Genomic DNA, 14,926 nt, shown 5'->3' with positions numbered 1-14,926 from the left:
AACCTCCAACTGATATAATTTTTGCCTTGCAACGGACAAAAAAGGAAGTGCTTGAATTTGATCAGTGCCTGGGCCTGATTTGAAATGAAGTGATTCTCTCCTCTGAAAATGAGACCTAGATTAAAATCCCATGTCGACCAGGAACATCATCACAAATTCATGACATATTGAGTACAGACTGATGGGGGTTGATTTTTAGACACCAGAAAAACGCGTCTTGATTCCTCTCTGGGGGAGTGGCGGGCCCCCTCTCCACGGGTGCTTCTGTAACTCCCAAACTCTCTCACCCCCCAAGAGGACTAAAGGCCAGTTTTTAACATCTCATGCACCGGTTGCTCTCTAATTAAATAGGTCTGAAGAGCATCCTTGCTTGTTTGAAATAAAGAAACATCTGGAGAGAAGATGGCAGAGGAGATACTTCCATATGTTGGGTCTTAGCTCTTTATTCAAAGTTTTTTTAATTAAGGCTCCTGTTTACATAAAATGCCGGGTGCTGCATAGTCTGGTAATTGCAGCTGCCATATTTGGGTGTTCTACTACACCTGCAGTGCACATTGGGGGAGGAGTGTGTGTGTGTGTGTGTGTGTGTGTGTGTGTGTGTGTGTGTGTGTGTGTGCGTGTAGTGCAGATGGAAAGGTGAATAATCAAACACTCCGCAGAAGGGATGTGTTTACAGAAGCAAAAGGGGAGTGTGAAAAGCCAGAGGTTGGAGCATAGTGAGCGACATTTAATGTTCAAAAGGAGGAACCAATTTTGACTAAAACGACTCTGTTCCATAGTGAGGTTGGATTTGGGATTAAAGGTTGATTATGCTGATCACCGTACATAATCCCATCATCGCCTTGTCATCCGCCATCATCAAACACACAAGGGTCCTTCCTCCTTTATCCTCCCAGTTAATTCTAAGCTGAAATGTATGTTAATGCAGCTTTGCATATATCTCTTTCATCCAATCATTGGCTGCTCCACTTTATGTTAAAAGGTCTCTCTCTCTCTATTTCTCTCTCTCTTTCTGTCTATTTCTCCTCCTCTCTTCCCAGTGTGTGTGTGTGTGTGTGTGTATGTGAGTTTGCCAGCCTTGAGGCATCCCGTTTCAGCTCCCTAGCTTCCAGTCAGAGTTAGAAAGGGGAGGGGGGTGTATATAAGAGTGGTAGGTAGGAGTGGGGTCTGACCGCAAAGTGTCTACTGTTTAAAAGAAAGGGACTTCTCCTTCCCTCTCTCTCTCTTTCACTCATTGCCTCTCTCTCAGCATCAGCAGGCACATTGCCTGTATGGAACACACTCACTCAGAGCAGAGAGACAGAGAGGAATGACAGAATTATCATCTCTTTAAAGAAAATAAAGTAACACTTCAAGAACTGAGTTACTGATGTTTGCAACGTCTTATTTTGTTGTCACATTGCATCTCATAGAAAGAGGCACATCTCTGAGCTTGCACTAGAGGACTGGTTTCACTAAGGTAAGTTGTGATGCTCTAAATCATTTCCATGTACCTGTTAGTGTGAGAATTGCATGTTAGTTTCCTCTTAGCTAACTATGGTTTAATTGTGTTTGATGTGTTTGGTAAGTTCTGCCTGTTCTTGTTCATATTGCTATGTCATAAGATTAAATAATAAATTAGACAAATTAAATCATATTATGTATGTTTTCATTTTGTAAGGCTGTTGTAAAACCAAGCATACTTATAAGTTGAATATTGATGAATATTACAGCTCTCTAAATGTAAGCTGTCTAATAGTCAGAAACTTCTGGAGCTGCTTTTATACTGATGCAATCTGTCTTGTTTTAGGGTGCTCATTATGGTTTATAGGGGAAGTGGCCTACATATTTTTAAGCTCAGCAATTATTGCAGTTCTGCACGCATTATCAGTGAGGTATACACAGTAGCATGCCTCTGATCGCTGATTATCCGTTAGTTTGGCGTAACTCTACACATGGTGGGCTTGTCTGCAGTTGTGGTCTCTCAGATGTGGGTCAGCTGGTGTCAGTTACCTGTCAGACTAGCGATGTTCTTTAGCAGTCGTGTCCTCTCCAGCCTGGAAGAGTGGCAGCTGGTTTGTGTTAGCTCTCCTCCTTTTAGTCTCTCTCCAGCTCCACATGCAGTGCTGCTGTAAACTGCTGGCTACTTTCTCTCGACTCATTAGCAGCAGAAGGCAGACAGATCTCAGATCAGTACGTTGTCCGTACTGATGGGTTGTATCCATTTTAGAGAATGGTGAAAGTGTAGTGAACATTGATGAGATGATTGTGTGTGTGGTTGTAGGGGGAGGGGTCTAGGCAGGGAAACGAAGGGGCTGAAAAACATTCTATATATGGGGGGATTCTATTGAGTGTGAAAGTAGCTAATTTGTTACCAATGAGGGGCAAGCTTATGTGAATGCTTAGTGTTTAGGAAAAATGCATCCTAATTAAGTAAAAAGTATGGGATAGTTCACCATGAAAATGGAAATTCTGAAACACTTTACAACAAGGTTCCAATTGTTAACATTATTTAACAACATTAGTTAATTTTAACTAACAATGAACATGACTTTTACCGCATTTATAAATCTTAGTTAATGTTAAATTTAACAGATACTAATATATTTTTAAAACCAAAAGCTGGATAGTTAATGTTGAGCGAACATTTTATTAACTAAAATTAACAATAATTTAAAAACGCTGAACAATCTTTCATGGTTAGTTCATGATACCTTATGCATTAACTAATGTTAACGAATGGAACCTTATTGTAATGTGTTACCAAAAATTCTATCATCATTTACACATTATCTTGGATTCCGGAAACCCATATGACTTACTTTCTTCCACTGAACGCAAAAGAAGGTGTTAGGTGGAATGTTAGGGACTGACAGCCTCAGTTAACATTCACTATCATTGCATCTTTTTATTTTTCGAATTCAAAATGTGAGTAAACATTCTTATTTCATGATCTGTTTTACATATGATGTTGTTAATGCCTCCTCAGTTGTTAATACCTTCTCAGCTCTTTGCTACCATTAACTTGAGGACATTGAGGAGCCAACCACACATGGTTGTTGCCTAGACGGAATGTGTAAATGTTTTATGATGCTATGCGCAGGGTATTCATTGACAGTGCCACTCATTACAAAGCTGAGTGGGAAACTAGCCTTTGTTTGAGCAGCTGCTCCTTGCCTTGTAATGCACTTGTAGCAGCTATTGGACTCTCAGTGTTCTCCTGTGATGGACAGGCACGCAGGCAGTCTGTCTGTCTAGATGTCGATCTGTCTGTCTGCAACGTCAATCTGTCCATCCATCCATCCATCCATCCATCCATCCATCCATCCATCCTCATACTGAAATGTCTGTCTGTTCTGAATATGCTCTGTAAGTATGTTTTTGTTTTTACTTTCACACTCAAATCTGGTCACAGAGGCATTCAGAATGATTTGTTGCCATTGGTGAACAAAGATTTCCTCAGTAGACTTGTTAAAGTGTTTCAGACCCAGATGGTTTTAATGGTTGTCTGACGCTAATGTAAAATGGCTACGAAAGCTGTGGGCTCCAAAAACTGACAGTGTGTCTATTGGTGGTGGCCAAGAGATGAGCGCATCTGTCCTATTCAAAATGGACTCTGGTTACTTGTCAGTGACACTGCATGCTGGAATTCATGCATCACTACATGCCTAGCACTAGAAGAGCAATTTGTATTAGTAGAAGATTTAAACTGGGATATGGTTACAGGAAGATTTACAAAGCAATTGTTGGAGTCATGTAATGTCCTAAGCATGTGAATTGGTGACATTGCTCAGTTTCCTCTTATGTGAAAAAGGAAAAACAGCTGGCTTAATGTCTCAGTCAGCATACCTGCCTGCATTTTTGTGTGACATTTTTCTTTCCATAGTGGGTAAAATGTTCAATAAGTTTTCTTACAGTATAACAGCCAACAAAAGAGTTGATCAATTCTACATGATCATTTTGTGCGTATTACTCTATGCGTAAAGGGTTAGTAATTGTTCAAACTTGCTGATAAAGTAGGGTGCATTCTATGCACTTGTATTTTTATGAATATCCGTAATGTTATCGATCAATGTGTACAAGATCATGCTTTATCTTTCATCAGAGAGAGGAAATACAAAAATTCTAGTCGCTTGCAAAAGATAGCAATTTCAAAATTAAACATGTAGATACATGGTTGATATTATTCAGTCTAGGGCCAGACATAATGATCAATAACTTGCCATTTGAGCAGGGAAGGATGCTTTGTGCTTATTTGATGTTCAGATATGTCTGTTTATCCAGTAGAAATGTTAATTTATGGCCTTGTTCATCTAGATTACACTATGTAAACATTCTTTGCAGTCCATTCACAAAGTTCTATTGCTGTTCCAGACAACTCACAATAGCCTTAAGAAATGTTTTGTAAACAACAAATTTGATCTTTCTTTGCACCAAGATGTGATAGGAGCTGTCTATATGGTGTGAGGATAGAGTTTCAATAAGGTTGCAACTGGCAGGAAGAAATGGCAAGAGTTTTGAACATACAAGACTGCTTTCCTGGCTGCAACCTAGGTTAAGCTAATAAACACGGGTCAACGTTGCTGAAAATGAAAAATGAGACGGCAAATAACAAATGTTCCTCCTTCATTCCTTCCATCTGGACCTTAAGAAAGAGGGCAAGAAAGGCACACATGGAGTTGAAATCAGAAATTATACAACTTAACAATACTGGAGATGTCTCCAGTGTCTGAATGTCAAATACAAATACAGTGTTAAATACTGACTGATGTGTACTAAACTTTCCATTTCACATTAATCAGCATGATAGAGTTCACCTTTGGCAATTCTCCAAATCCCTAACCCCACCCTGACCCTCAACAAACATCCCTGTGGTCACATATAAGTATACACACACAAAACATTTTATAATCACACACATTTTAAACTATGCTTCTCTCTCCACTGCCTCTCCCCAAGAGCCCTCCAAAAATGCCAAATAGCTGCCCCATTTCCCATCAAATGAATCCCAGATCCCCAGCCTTCTACATGACACTTCCTCGAGAGCCACCACCCTCCCTATCTCCGTGCACCACTTTTGAAATGAGGGCACTCTAGCCGACTTCCATCCCCTTAAAACAATTTGTCTGCCGATTATAACACTGGTTAAGACCCAACATTTTTGTGTTTATCCCCTATAATGATGACCGCCCCATCACCTAAAAGTCTGGGGCAAAATTTTATTTGAGTGCCCAATACGTCACACATAAAACTCTGAACATTCAACCAAAATTCTTGGATCTTAACACACCACCAAAAAATATGGGTTGTGTCTCCATCATCTGATTGGCATCACCAGCAGGTGGGTGTGTCTTTAAGACCAAGCTTATACAATCTAAAGTGTGTCCAATAGAATCAATGTAATATCGTGAATTGGATAAGGTGCACCCTTGCATCTATAGATACATACTTGACATTTTTTAGAATCCTAGCCCAAACTCCCTCCTCCAATACCAAGTCTAAATCTTTCTCACATAATGTCTAGATAGAAGTTAAAGCTCTGTCCCCCAGACTCTGAATTAGCAGGGAGTAATACACTGATGCATCATGACCTTTTCCGAAAGCAGTAATCACCACTCCCAGAGTATCTGCCATTTAGAGGGGTGTATGCTACTCCCCAAAATAGTATAGAGCAGGTGGTGGAGCAAGGACTGAGATCTGGGAATCCCAAAATGTTGAACCAAATTTTCAACACTCCACTCTCACTTAGGTCACATAGTTTAGTTTTGGGTTCAGCCATATGCTCGAGGCAACATTTAAATAATTGTCTGAATTAAACACACTGAGTGCAAATGCGAGATAACAGGGTGTAACTTAGGTTTCCCGAATAGCTGGATAGAAAGGCTTTGCAATGGTGAAATAGGGGCAAGAACTTCCTGTTCAGTACAGAACCAGGGAGGGGCTCTCTCAGGTGGAAGCAACCAATGAGCGAAATGTCTTGCGCACTTTAGCAATGGGCTAGCACACTTTAGCTTCACTGTGATCAAGTCCATCAAAAGATTACAGTATCCTCCTAATATTATATCATGAGTGGTGCCAGTGGCTTGCAACATTCCTTCAAGATCTATAAAAAAGCCCTGATCATCAATGTTAGGTGCGTAAATATTAGCCAAAATAAGGCTTTGCCCCTGAATTTCTGCTAAAACAATAATGATTCTTCATAATTTATCTTTAATCTGTGTGAGACATTTGAATTGTAGATTATTACTTATCAGTGTAATGACTCCCCAGCACTTACTTGAGTAGGCACTAAAGAAAACATGTCCACCCCATATCTTCCCAAATTTTTCAGCTTCCTCCGCAGAAAGATGTGTTTCTTAAAGAAACACAATATCATATTTCTTATGCTTAAGAAGAGAAATAACCTTCCTATTTTTATGGGGTGCCCCAACCCATTCACATTCCACATGGAGAGAGTCAATCCGCTCATATTAACACTTGACATTTTGACATATGAGAAAAAAATGTAAAGACCACATTCCAACATTAGTGCAACAATCAAACCCCGAACTTCCCCCAGAACCAAACAACATAACTGTCCCAAAGGGGTGTATTTCCACAAAATAAGCTAACTAACAAAAAAAGGCACTCAGTTTCCTCAGACAGTCAAATAAATGTTCAGTGAGCCGGCCCATTCAGCTGCTACATGAGTGCAACAAATGACTTAATCGCTCCAGTGTCTTGCAAGAAATACTCCACAAAACAAACTCCTTCCAATAGGAGTGTTTCAGATTCATCCACAAAACAGTCCTGAAGGAGTGTTACTCCACAAAACACCCACTAGGCGGAACCAGCACAAAAAGAAAAAAACAGTCAAGTGAATGTTCAGTGAGTCAGTCCATTCGGCTACAATGTGAGTACCACAAAATGACTTACTCCATTTACTTTATGAAGGACATGCTGGGGACATGTGAATGTTTTACAGCCATCCTTAGCATCTATTCTCAATTTGGCCAGGAACATCAGTGCAAAAGCAGCCTTCCGTTGATGTAAGTTTTTATTGCATTCCTTGAATCAATCACGTTTCTCTCTTGTCGAATTTGCAAAGTCTTTGTACAAGAAAATGGTGTGGTTCTTCCAAAAAAGCCTTCCTTTATTCTCACCTCGTGTAACATCAGCTCTTTATCCAGAAATTTGGCCAGAACTGATCGTGCCTGTTTCCCTCAGCGGATCGCTGAGCCGGAACCCTGTGAGCTCGCTCAATTTACATCTTATGGCCTGTTATGTCAAGCAGATTCTTAATGAGCCCTTCCAGGAATTTCACCATGTCCTGACCCTCTTCGGCTTCAGAAATTCCGACGATTCAGATGTTATTCCATTATTTACAACATCTCCCAGACATGCTCCAAATCCACCTTGGTCACTTGCAAATTTGCAGCTAATTCCCTCTCTGATGACTCCAGATAATCGATCAGTTTCTCGACATCCCCCACCCTAGTAACCACCACAGAGAACTTTGTCTCCATGGCAGTGATCCATCGACTTATTACAGATCCTCCAAGTCAGCAATTACTTTCGTCAGCATTGCCGGCATGTTCGACATTTCTCGCCAAATTTCCCTAATTTCTTCAACCAAATCGACTCCCTGGCTCAGGGCCATCTAAGGGGTATCAGCTTGAGCATGTAAGTGTCTTTTAATGTCTCCAGAGCCCGAGGATTTTGAATTCTTTGACATACTGTCCTCCTAGAACAGTTATGGAAAAGAATATTTTGAATCTCACCGATTTATGCCACTAAAAATGGCATAGTGCACAGAGCTCGCTGTTCACACGTCCAAACCTCGCATGGTGTCATGTGACTCCACAATATTTTTGAGTTTAGAAATTATTTAATCATCTTATTAAGGAAATTATATAGTAGTTGGATACACAATATACAATGTTGTTAAGCTCTGGTTTCTGTGTGCATCTCACACCTTGCTGTCAATCCACTACTGAGAGAAATGCCAAGAGAATGCTTCAGGTTAGATATCACTTTGTGTGGCATTTGAGAGACCTTTATGCTCGCATTGCACATACAGTGGTGAGAGCGTGTGCCTGTGTGTTGATGATTGCCGGAGGTATTAATTTGTTTGAATCTGCTCACTGAACCCAGCACTAGCCCTGACTGACTTCCTTTTTAAAGTGTAGATAAGCCAAGCAAAATAGGGAACAATGGTGTAGACACTCACCAGTTCTGAAAAGGCTCATTTGAGGCCAATAGACAGTGACCACATCAAGCCATAGAAAGTGAATAGACAATCTGCATTCAGATCAGAGCAGAAATAAAATAGTCTCAACATCTTAGAAGTCTGTTCACTGACCGTCTTATGCATATTGCACACAAAACTGGAAAACTCTTACTCGTACTGGCAAGCTCTAATCTGATTGGCTGGCTTTATGCAACTTCCTGGGCATGTACATTTTAAATCGATCTACCAGTAGAGTATACGATTTGCCTTGCACAAAAAAGTAATTCCCATAGAGGAAACCAATCAACATACAGAACAATCACTACAATACAGGCATCACATTTTAGCTTGCCTCAAATTCAACACTTTATTTAAGAAAGGAAAGAACTATGAACACATTAGGCAACTTATTCCATATGTATTCATGCAGTACAAATGACAGATATGCCAATAACCTGTAATGCTGTTCCCACCTCTCGTTCCAAATCATAATGTTTTCTTTCGTCCTTAGTGCACAAAAGTTCTTTTACTATTAAAATCATGGTATTAGATTTAGGGTTGGGGTAAGGGGTTAGAATTTATGGTTAGGTTTAGGTTTGAGGTAGGAGACAAACTTAGGAAAACTCACATTGTTCGTTGGTTCATGTGTTAGTTTATTTTTCCCTTTGGAGAAAAAGTTGTATGGTTTAAATGAGCAATCTTGTACTATTATAACGACTTGATACTAGGTTTACCAGACCTTTTGCTTCATATCAAATTATATGTGGGAACAGATCAGTAAGACAGAAGAAGAATTGCAGTATAAAAATATTAAAACAGAATACATGAAAAATATTCATTGGTAGGTGCTGGTCAACTGAGCCATTTCTCTTAAATGAGCATTGCTCAGGAGGGCGAGGACTTACAAATCCATTTATAAAATAATAACAGTGGGTTTACGCTTTGCCATCGATCCAAGCACACAACATTGAGCAGCATTATGAGCTCTCCTGGAAATCCATCTCTGTGTTCATAGCTTCATGGTGCTGGGTTTCAGCAACCCTCCGTCTTATTCTGACCTTGGACAAAGTCTGATCGATAAGCATCCACTTCACAAAATGCCCTTTTATAAATATTATGATTCATCAGTTTATCAACAGTTTCTTGTCATCAGCCCAGACCAGACTTTGATTTTCTTCCACAAAGTTTACTTGTTTCACTAACTGGATTAAGAGCAACTTCATCGTATTGATTTTCAATGAAGGTGGACCTCCACCAGTGGAGGAATGATACCATATAATCAAAATACCTCTGGGAGAGATATTTCTTCATCATTGACTCCTTCCCAGGATTAACAAACTGTCAGGGCATTTTTATAGCATTTATTAAGGTGAATAGAGTCTCCAGACAATACCAATTCCTTCAGCATGGCAGACGACCCAAATTAAGGCTTTGTCCCAGAGAAGGCTTTCTGTCATGGATGACCTACAAAACTAAGTTTGCTCCTATTATGATTTCAAAGGAATTAATTAAAAAGAGAAATTAGTATTTGGGATTGTTTGGATAGGGATAGTTTCCCTTCTGTTCATCAGACAGTGGATTCCATAATTTCCAATCATTGAGCAAAAAATTAAAGCCACTACATCATTGACTTTTATGGTTCAATAACCTGTGGTATGCACAAGTTCAAGTTATTTACAGTAATTACTATTTAGCTGATTTTTTTTTTTTTTTGCGATTAGTCATTAGGCCACCAACACTTCTACCACTGACAATTTTGAAGACAGGAAGAGAAGCCAATTTGGCTTAATATTATGATAGTGAAATCATTCCCCCAAAAATGAAAATTCTGATAATTTACCCACCCTTATGTTGGTTTAAACCCATATGACTTTTCTTTCTCTGTGGAATGCAAAACGATATACTTGATTGAAGCTAAAATTCTGCTTAGCATCTCTTTTTGTGTTCCACAAAGAAAAGAAAGTCATATGGGTTTACAACACATGATGGTTAGTAAATGATTAAATTTGGATGAACTATCTCTTTAAATAACTAAACTCGTTTGCCCTGTCAACAGTTGTCATCGAAAACAAACTCACATCCAGTTTACAATAATAATATGTTTTGTACTCTGTAATCTGGTGTTTAGCAAATTCCTTTAAAGTTTTATGTCTCTGGGCAGTATGTAATCTGTATAGGCAGTTAATTATTCTTCACTCTCAAACCGCTTATATATTAATTGCTCAATTATGAGAACAGCAACAAACATCTAAATTGTTTGTTAACCATTTGTTGGTGTGGTTAAAAAAAATATTTTTAACTGTTGTGTTGTATAATTTATAACTTGCAAATGTATGCATCTGATCTCTGTGTGAGGTATTCTCCCTTTCAAGTGCTGTAGAGTCAGCATTCATTGCTAAACACAACACAGGACCAATTTAGTTCACTAGCACTAAATATGTTTGCCATCAGGTTCACCTCCTGCATTGAAATTCCACATTAGGCACATGGAAGCCAACTGGCTCAGCCAGAGTCTGAGAAAGTAACAATATATAAAAACTAGACCTGGTATGAGAAAGCAACAGTCACATTGTGTCTGGTTTATCTGAAAGTGACAGTAAGCAGCAGCATTAGCACACTGAGTTCAGCACTGTGTTAATAGAGCTCTAATAAAAGAAACTTTGTCTGCTTCTCACAGTTAAAAAATACATACAGTATCTCACAAAAGTGAGTACACCCCTCACATTTTTGTAAATATTTGATTATATCTTTTCATGTGACAACACTGAAGAAATGACACTTTGTTAAGTAAAGTAGTGAGTGTACAGCTTATATAACAGTGTAAATTTGCTGTCCCCTCAAAATAACTCAATACACAGCCATTAATGTCTAAACTGCTGGCAACAAAAGTTAGTAGACCTCTAAGTGAAAATGTCCAAATTGGGCCCAAAATGTCAATATTTTGTGTGGCCACCATTATTTTCCAGCACTGCTTTAACCCTCTTGGGCATGGAGTTCACCAGAGCTTCACAGGTTGCCACTGGAGTCCTCTTCCACTTCTCCATGATGACATCACGGAGCTGATGGATGTTAGAGACATTGTGCTCCTCCACCTTCCACCTTGCTTGGCCAGTCCATCACCTTCACCCTCAGCTTCTTTAGCAAGGCAGTGGTCATCTTGGAGGTGTGTTTGGGATCATTATCACGCTGGAATACTGCCTATGGTCCAGTCTCCGAAGGGAGGGGATCATGCTCTGGTTCAGTATGTCACAGTACATGTTGGCATTCATGGTTCCCTCAATGAACTGTAGCTCCCCAGTGCCGGCAGCACTCATGCAGCCTCATACCATGACACTCCCACCACCATGCTTGACTGTAGGCAAGACACTCTTGTCTTTGTACTCCTCACCTGGTTTCCGCCACACACGCTTGACAACATCTGAACCAAATAAGTTTATCTTGGTCTCATCAGACCACAGGACATGGTTTCAGTAATCCATGTCCTTAGTCTGCTTGTCTTCAGCAAGCTGTTTGCGGGCTTTCTTGTGCATCATCATTAGAAGAGGCTTCCTTCTGGGACGACAGCAGATCAATTTGATGCAGTGTGCGGTGTATGGTCTGATCACTGACAGGCTGACCCCCCACCCCTTCAACCTCTGCAGCAATGCTGGCAGCAGTCATTTGTCTATTTCCCAAAGAAAACCTCTGATATGACGCTGAGCACGCGCTCTCAACTTCTTTGGTCGATCATGGCGTGGCCTGTTCTGAGTGGAACCTGTCCTGTTAAACAGCTGTATGGTCTTGGCCACCATGATGCAGCTCAGTGTCAGGGTCTTGGCAATCTTTTTTATAGCCTAGGCCATCTGTATGTAGCGCAACAATTCATTTTATCAGATCCTCAGATAGTTCTTTGCCATGTGGTGCCATGTTGAACTTCCAGTGACCAGTTTGTGGGAGTGCTAGAGCGATGACACCAAATTTAACACACCTGCTCCCCATTCACACCTGAGACCTTGTAACACTAATGAGTCACATGACACCGGGGAGAGAAAATGGCTACTTGGGCCCAATTTGGACATTTTCACTTAGGGGTGTACTCACTTTTTTTGCAGTGGTTTAGACATTAATGGCTGTGTGTTGAGTTATTTTGAGGGGACATCAAATTTACACTGTTATACAAGTTGTACTTTACATTGTAGCAAAGTGTCATTTCTTCAGTGTTGTCACATGAAAAGATATAATCAAATATTTACAAAAATGTGAGGGGTGTACTCACTTTTGTGAGATACTGTATATATATATATATATATATATATATATATATATATATACACACACACACACAAACACACACACACATATAAATATAGATAGTCAAGCCTACTGTATGTTTCATTGCTGCCAGAAAGCCAAGCTTCTTTAATTTTTACATTATATTCTATTTTGTGTTGTTGTTTATTCATTTACAGTCCTCCCTTGGCCAGGGAGATAGGGCAAATGCTCACAAAAAGACCAGTTTAAAGTGATTTTTTTTCTTAAATTCTTGTGGCAACATGCCAGGCTTCAAAGCGAAAAGGCCAGGTATCCATCCAGAACTAAAACCTCAAAGCAACTCAAAAGCAATTTTCAGCTTTTTTTGCTGATTTAATCTCAGGTTTTAGATCGAGAAGTGGGGTGGGTCCCCATCACCCCCAAGGGATGTTTTCAGATTGGGAATCTCCCATCATCGAGCCCTCCTTTAGAACTCCATCACAAAAGCGCTCATCCCCGTCTGTCTAATCATAAATGGGCAGCAGTATTCGTGGTATCCCTCATCTGTCAGGCGGTAATCACATGTCAGAGCAAATCCTCCACTCACTAAACAGATCATGGTACCATATTATCTGATGTTGACCTTGCAAGCTGTGGCTTAGGGCTTAGGGCCCCCCACCCCCCTCTGTGTTCTTGCCTGTAAAAGGGACCTTAAAAGGAAATGTTCCTCCAAAAATTAGAACTTTGCAATCATGTGCTTACCCTCATGCTATTCCAAATCTGTATTACTTTCTTTCTTCCATGAAACACAAAAGGAAATGCAGAATGTAAGCATCAGTTACCATTGATTTCCATTGTATCTTTTTACAATACAATGAAAATTAATGGTGTTTGACAAAGGCTGTCATTTTGCCTAACATCTCCTTTTGTGTTCAAAGCAAGATAAGATAAGTTAGACAGGCTTGGAATAACATAAAGGGGGTGGGAGGGTTACTGAAAGGTGAGTTTCATTTTTCAAATTTATACATTTTTAAGTTAAATAGATGAGAAAGGTCTAATTGGTTTATACAGTTAAAATCGGGTTGCAGGTTAAAATGATGGCTTTAGACAAAGTGCAAGCTGAAAGAATGTTCACAGATGCTGTGAATTTGATGGAAACATTGGGTGTTTTATGGTGAAAAGCATGTGTGTCAGCACATGTTCAAGGTGTTTATTTCCATCTTAAATGCAACCCATTTGGTTTTTATAACATTCAAGGAAACAGTGGAAAACTAAACCTGCAGTCCTGTAATTGCCCAGTATGTATGTAGTCACACATGTATATGACATGAAAAGGTATGCTCAGATTGCATGTCTGGAATCAACCAGACATCATCAATGTCCCTATCATCCATATTATGGACAAGTAACATACTCAAAAAACAACATACTTAGTAAACATACTTTACTGCTATTTCATTTCATATGAATCTTTTTTTCAACAGAAAAATGTGCTTATAAAGTGTCTCTTGATCACTGCAAAAAATACACAGCTAACTTTTTTTAATGAGGAAAGAATAGTTTTTCAATGCAAAGACCCTGTTGCTGTCTGGAGAGTGGTTAAAGAATGATAACTTTTTTGAGAAGCGTGAACCCTGCACACCCACACTAGTGGAAACGCTGCAGATGGTCTCCTCAGCACGAGTATTAATCTGTCAGCGTGGGCTGTGGGCATACCGTCAGAGCAGAGAGTACGCTCCCCAGATTCAGGTGTTGCCTGCTGCGGATCATGGCAGCCTGTCATAGAAAAAACTGCTGGAGCACTCTCTCCTGAGCACAAGATTGCCACGCTTTTATTGGCCGGAGCTGGTTTCTATGGAAGCGAAGGCAACCAAAACCTTAGAGTGATACTTAGCGTCTGTCTGCCCTGCATCGTTACAGACTAGCTTGAACTTGTTTTTTAGCAAGATAGGCAATTTTGTTCTAAATATGATCACTCCCTGGTGTGTGTTGCTGTATCTGAAATGTATATGACCACATCTAGCTAGCAAGGGATTTGCAAATACAATATCAAGTACTAACATTTCTAAGTATTTACAGTTCTAGGAATGGATTTGATAACTTTCAATAGTTAAGTTATCAATGAGCTCTTCTACACTGATCTCACTGTCAATTCATCGACAGTATGTTGAAAGTTCTTCAGCTAAATTTGGTTTGTGCTTACCAAAATTCTAACCAATGCCCCCAGTGACCAAAGCGGGAATTGTTCTTGAATGTATGAGCATAGGTCAGCTCAATTTCCCTGGTTAAATGTCCACAAAGGGGCGTTGTAAAGAGAGTTGTAAAGCAATTGTTTTTTTTTAGTAAACATAATTTTTTTAGAAATTGATACTATGTTATACATTGAAGAGAAATGCATTTTTAACTAACTCTGTCCCCAAACCCCAACTCTAAACCTATAATCAGTGAATTTAATCTTCGGAAAATCATATCATGCTCATCATTGATTATGTGAACACAATTACTTTC

The 14,926-nt window shown here is 39.6% G+C and overlaps 1 protein-coding gene across 2 annotated transcripts in view; it reads left to right on the top strand.

Moving 5' to 3' along the window:
* The first annotated feature begins 1,233 nt into the window (after positions 1-1,233).
* The window catches only part of LOC127643225 (tenascin-like), a 48,226-nt gene continuing 34,533 nt past the window's right edge, over positions 1,234-14,926 (top strand). For both annotated transcript variants that reach the window (XM_052125865.1, XM_052125864.1), the window contains exon 1: positions 1,234-1,459. The gene's annotated coding sequence lies outside the window, so the exon portion shown is untranslated. The remainder of the gene's footprint in view (positions 1,460-14,926) is intronic.

This window comes from Xyrauchen texanus, chromosome 4 (genome assembly GCF_025860055.1).
Source record: "Xyrauchen texanus isolate HMW12.3.18 chromosome 4, RBS_HiC_50CHRs, whole genome shotgun sequence".
Classification (NCBI taxonomy): Eukaryota; Metazoa; Chordata; class Actinopteri; order Cypriniformes; family Catostomidae; genus Xyrauchen; species Xyrauchen texanus.
The sequence above is the reverse complement of the archived record's forward strand: the minus strand, read 5'-3'. Positions and strand labels throughout refer to the sequence as shown.